The sequence below is a fragment of the Phyllostomus hastatus genome, unplaced genomic scaffold, assembly GCF_019186645.2.
Source record: "Phyllostomus hastatus isolate PE091 unplaced genomic scaffold, TTU_PhHast_1.1 phas_contig_159, whole genome shotgun sequence".
Lineage (NCBI taxonomy): Eukaryota > Metazoa > Chordata > Mammalia > Chiroptera > Phyllostomidae > Phyllostomus > Phyllostomus hastatus.
The window spans coordinates 29642098-29648551 of NW_025333640.1; positions in this window are offsets into that span (position 1 = coordinate 29642098).

Here is a 6454-nt window from a genome sequence, read left to right on the forward strand (position 1 = left end):
TTCCCTCGCAGACTTTTGCGCAAGTTGACCCCGTGTCCTGCTTCTACACTTCAAGCGCAGAAAAAGAGGTGTACTTTTGGTAACTACCATAGCGTTTTCACCCACATTTAATCTTAATTCCGTGTATTTTCCTCCCGCCGTTGGGAATCCACAAATACGCTGGGCAGATTTAAATGATACGCGGATTTTCTAAAGTGTTGGACCGCAACCCCGCGGTGTTCAAGGGTCAACTGTAATGATTAATAGTCTCACTTTATGGACGAGGAAACGGAATTTGCGTTTAATAACGTTCTCGTGACTGATCAGTGGCAGGTAAGAGCCATATATGTTGAGGAAAGAAGTTTGGACTTAGTTCTGTAATTACAAGCATCTAACAATTCCTCAAACATTTATTCCTTAAGTGGTTGTTTTTCTTGAAAAAGAAACTTAAGTATATGATTTTTTTTAGAAGTTCCATCTGAAACAGTACATCAATGCAAGTATTGGTTGTTTCCCTGTTATATGCCAGTCGGAGCTCCAAAAGGGAGTCTGCACAGTAAGCAAACGCAAATATTGAGTGTGCCGGGTGGTGCTAAAATAAGGCGTAGGGGGAGGGGGGAGATTTTACACACAGGTAGGTGGGGGAGTCTCTGTATTAAGGCGACATTTGAGCAGTGTCCAGGATGAAGCAAGGCAGGAAACCTTCCGAGTGTGTGGACAAAGAGCATCCCAGGCACGTAGAAAGGCAAGTGCAAGGGCCTTGAATCAGGAGCGTACTTCATAAATTGGAGGAATTCCAAGAAGGCCAGTGTGGCTGGAGGAGAAAGAGCAAGGGAAACGCAGAATGTAAGTACAAAGGACAACCTTCATATAAGTATGAAAAATAAGTCCCCTGCACCCCCATGCAAACTGCTGGTCCCTCAGCCCCCTTGCTCAAAAGCAACCAATATTAGTTTTCTGGTTTGTATCTCCAGGAATATTCTATGTAAATATGTAGATGTATATTTCCTCCATCCCCTTGTTAACACAAATTGAAGGCAGCAATGCACACCTTTCCACACCTCAACCAACATTTTTTAAAAGATGCTAATTGCAAAAAAACGCTAAACAGGTGAAGGGTGCATACGCCATCATCCCTGCCCCACAGAGACATCCAACAGTCAACTTGGTAATGAGATCTGGACATAGAATAATAAAACTATACAATCTTAGATGTTGAAGGAAACTTAAAGATCACTTCACTGAATATTTTTTTATTGCACATAAGAAGATTCAGAAAGGCAAAGTACACAGCCAATTTGGCAAATTAAGAAGTAGACACTAACTTCTGTTTCAGAGATCTCTCCATGCACAAGACCTTCGTAAAGTAGAAAGTGAGATAATCCTGTACTACAATGATAGACTCCTTCTATCTTTTCATTGTGCTGTACTGACAGTAGGGAGTGAAGAGAGCTCCTCTCGTCTCCATGCTGCCTATTGGTCCACTTCAATCATGGTTTTCTCCAAGAGAAGAGAATTCTAACCTCCTTGGTCAGCACCTGAGAAGGGAACTGAATGTCACTTATTGGAAGCAGGAATGTCATGCACATATGAATTCCTTTCTCCCCCCTGCACTAGTTCATTTGCATGTAACTGACATATATTAAACCAGAACTGTTCCTTGGGGAAGGCTGACTTTCTCTCTGTCTCTATTATTCTCTGATTTTCTTTTTCCATGTGGCTGGCGTAATGGTGGTTAAGCCCCAAGATCAGAGTTCTGGCTTCAAGGAGAAGATGGGACCTACTTAGGTCTCTAGACTAAGCTGTGTGCTTTTACTTGGCCTTATGGAAAAACCAAGACTATAATAGCATAATGGAGTTTAGTCACGTTTTCAAAAAAGATTTTATTTACTTTTAGAGAGAGAGGAAGGGAAGGAAAAAGAGAGGGAGAGAAACATCAATGTGTGGTTGTCTCTCATGTACCCCCCACCAGGGACCTGGCCAGCAACCTAGGCATGTGTCCTGACCAGGAATTGAATCAGTGACCCCTTGGTTTGTAGGCTTGCACTCAGTCTACTGAGCTACACCAGCCAGGGCTGGTCACATTTTTGAGGAGTCTCTGCTTTCTTGGATTCCCAGGCTAAACAGTGAAGACACTTTGTTTAAGACACTGCTTAGTAGAAAGAGTTGATTAGTATGCCTGTTAGGCAGCAGCTTGTTGCAGGGTTCAGCATCTGATCGACATCAGCACCCACTTTTGGAGCGTGTAAGACATGGAATGCAGTGAATTTATACTGAGAAGGAAAATCGTATAGTCTTTTTACTAAGAGTGAAATGGGTTTGTCTTGGGGGAAGTATTACAGATATTATGGACAGTGGCAACCCTGATTAGTTTTTGCTGATTTGTGTTGCACTTTCCTGAAATCGTGTTAGACACTGATTAGGGGGAACTCCTCATATTTGCATACCACATGATTCTTTTAATGGGAGAACAGCAAAATATACAGATTTGTTCTCACAGCTACTACTAATGGGCTTTACCAACAAAAAGAAAGTTTACGCTATTCAGAATTAAGTTATGGCCCTGGCTGGTGTGGCTCATTGGATTGAGTGCTGGTCTGCAAACCAAAGATTCACTGGTTCAATTCCCAGTCAGGGCACACGTCCGGGTTGAGAGCCAGGTCCCTTCAATAGGGGGTGGGGGAGAGACAACCACACATTGATGTTTCTCTCCCTCTCTTTCTCCTTCCCTTCCCCTCTCTCTAAGAATAAATAAATAAAATCTTTTTGGAAAAAAATAATTAAGTTATGGGCTGGGGTGGAAATGGTAATCAGAACAAAGACAATAAGCATTGAATCAAATATATATATATATATTTGATATATATATATATATATATTTATATACGTATATATGGGGGGGAATTTTTTAAAGACAGGGAATGAAGGGGAATAGAGAAGCAGAAAAATTGACAGAACCCCTACCAAGGGTTTGGTGGCACATTAACTATAGCTGAGACTATAGCTGAGATGAGAAAAAACCACTTCACTTAAGTAAACTTATCAGATCTGTTCCAATTATCCCAGCTGGATAAGTTTAAAGCCACTGATGGTAAAGGAAAATAAGGTGTGTTTAGCACAGGGTAGTGATTTTAATTCCTCTATTAATGTTGTGGGAGAGAAGGACAATCAACTCGAGAGTCAAGAAATCTTCATGTGACCCCATGTAAGAGGTCCAAGATTGCGTGGTATCATCAATGTTGAGAGGCAGAGGAGAGTGGAAAACCTCTTCGGGATTATCAAATGAAGATGTGAGATGCACCATAATACCTGAAGGGTAATGGAAAGTCAATATTAAGGTATGAAAATGGAATTTTGGGGCATATGAAAATGTTATGGTGGTTACACCAGAATCATTGTGGAGCCGAAGAGGAAGAAATAAGAAAGAGCTAGTTCTTGCCTTTACCTGAGTGTGTAATTAAAATGCATGTGACAGGACTTCTGGTCAAGATGGTGGCACAGGCAGATATAGCTTGTGTTTTTGCACAAGCACATCAAAATTTTAACTAAAATATAGAACAACCATCACTCAGAACTGTCAGAAATCAAGCTGAATGCAAGTCTGACAACTACGGAATTAAAGAAACCACATCCATCCAGACCGGTAGGAGGGGCACAGACATGGAGTGGTCTGGTCCCTCACCCACATGTGGTGGATAAAAATTTGAGAGCAAGGAGTGCCAGCCCCACATTGGCTCCCTAGCCCAGGATTCCAATGCCAGAATAAGTCCCCACAACTTCTGGCTACAAAAACCAGCGAGGATTGAGTTGGTGAAAGAAACTGCTGGATCCCCAAGCAGGTCCTCTTAAAGAACCCACACACAGTCACCTAATCAGACTCACTCCCTCTGAGCTCTAGCATGGGGTGGCAGCTTGAAAGGCACCAATGGCATACAGGGAGAAACTGCAGTGTCTGGCATCAAGGCAAGCAGAGGCCATGGCCCCTTTTCTAAACACTCCCCCGACAGAGCTGGCAAGCTGCTTCCATATCTGAGACTCCATTAACCTGGCTAACACTGTTTGACCTGCCTTGGAGATCCCCAGTGACTGCCCCACCCAATCTACAGGCCCACCCAAGCTCCTTTTCCAGATGAATGGCTGGTCTTGGATCATGCTTCACAACTTTCAAAATCCTATTGAACAAGCAGCAGCCACCCTTATTGAGTCCCCAGCCCCTGCACCTCTTGCTAAGTGGCCCCAGGCCCGGCACTAGCAGCAGCCAGTAGATTCACAGCTGGACTACACCTGGGAATCTCCAATCCCAGCGCAAGTATCAGCCATCTCAGATTGCTTTATAGCTCAGGCATGATGGCACCGGGCATAACACAGAGTTGACCTTGGCCAGAACCACCTGGGAAACCCTAGGGCCAGTGTACCCAGCGGACAGCTACAGACCATGTTAGAGCACTGCCATCCTGCTCCTGCACAGCTGAATCATCCATGGAGGGTGGAGATTAGTGGTCAGTGGTCAAAGCCAGTCCTTGCCGCTGACTGGCTTAGGTAAATCCCTCCCATTGACTTGCCAACAGCAGCCAAAGCTCAACTACAAGAGGAGGGTGTGCTCAGCCCACACAAAGGGCACACATCGATTACCCAGCTTGGGTGACAGGGGAGGCTGTGCCACTGGATCCTACAGGACACCTACTACATTAGGCCACACCACCAAGACAGAGTCAAAGCAGCTCTACCTAATACACAGAAATAAACACAGGGAGGCTGCCAAAACAAGGTGACAAAGAAACATGGCCCAAATGAAAGAACAGGTCAAAATTCCGGAAAAAGAGCTAAATGAAATGGAGATAAGCAATCTATCAGATGCAGAGTTCAAAACACTGGTTATAAGGATACTCAAGGAACATTAGTGAGGACCTCAGCAGCATAAAAAAGATCCAGTCAGAAACAAAGGATACATTAATTTAAATAAAGAACAATTTACAGGGAAACAGCAGTGGAGTGGATGAAACCAAGAATCAAATCAATGATTTGGAACATAAGGAAGCAAAAAAAAAAAACCCAAAAAACAAAAAAAAACAACCAATCAGAACAACAAGAAGAAAAAAGAACCCCCCGAAAATGAGGATAGTATAAACATCATTTGGGACAACTTCAATAGGTCCAACATTTGCATCAAAGGACTGCCAGAAGGAAAAGGGAAAGAGCAAGAAAATAGTGAAAGAAAACTTTCTTAATTTGGTGGAGGAAATAGACATGCAAGTCCAGGAAGCACAGAGAGTCCCAATTATGATGGATTCAAAGAGGCCCACTCCAAGACATATCATAATTAAAATGCCAAAGGTTAAGGATAAAGAGAGAATCTTAAAAGCAGCAAGAGGAGAAGTTGGTTATCTACAAGGGAGTTCCCATAGGCTGTCAGCTGATTTCTCAGAAGAAACTTTGCAGGCTGGAAGGGATTGGCAAAAAATGTTCAAAGTCATGAAAAGAAGGACCTACAGCCAAGATTGCTCTTCCCCAGCAAAGATAACATTCAGAGTCAAAGGGCAGATAAAGAGCTTCCCAGGCAAAAAACTAAAGGAGTCCAACATCACCAAACCATTATTATGTGAAATATTAAAGGGGCATATTTATGAAAAAGAAGATTGAACTATGTACAATAAAATGGCAAAAAGGACACATCTATCAACAATTGAATCTAAAAAACAAACTAAGCAAACAAGAACACAGACAGAATCATGGATACAGAGAGCATTTTGATGGCTGCCAGGTGGGGGAGGGAGGGCATGAGGGAAATGGGTAAAGAGGTGAGGGGATTAAGAAGTACAAATAGGTAGTTACAGAATAGCCATGGGGGTGTAAAGTCCAGTACAGGAAATGGGGTAGCCAAAGAACCTGTACACATGATCCATTGTTATGCCAATGATCGTGTGTATGGGTTATAAACAATGGTGGGGGGATTGCCTGAGGGAGCGGGGGTGCTGAGTAGAGGGGGAAGTTGGGGGAAGATAAGGACAACTATAATCACATAATCAATAAAATATAATTCAGAATAAATAAAATGGATGTGATGGAGGTCCTTGTCACTACCAGTTTGAAGCAAAATGTCTTTAAGAGACAGGGAAATCTTCCCTTCTTATAATTTTTTTTAATCATCACCCACAAAATGTTTTTTAATAATTTTATTAGAAGATTTTTAAAAATTTTTATTTATTTATTTTTAGAGAGAGAAGGGAGGGAGAAAGAGAGAGAGAGAGAGAAACATCAATGTGCGGTTGCTGGGGGTCATGGCCTGCAACCCAGGCATGTACCCTGACTGGGAATCAAACCTGCGACACTTTGGTTCACAGCCCGCGCTCAATCCACTGAGCTACGCCAGCCAGGGATAACCCACAAAGTATTTTTATTGAATTTTACAAAGAGAAGAAGGGAGAGACAGAGAAAAAGAAACATCATCCATTGCCTCCCATACATGCCCCAACTG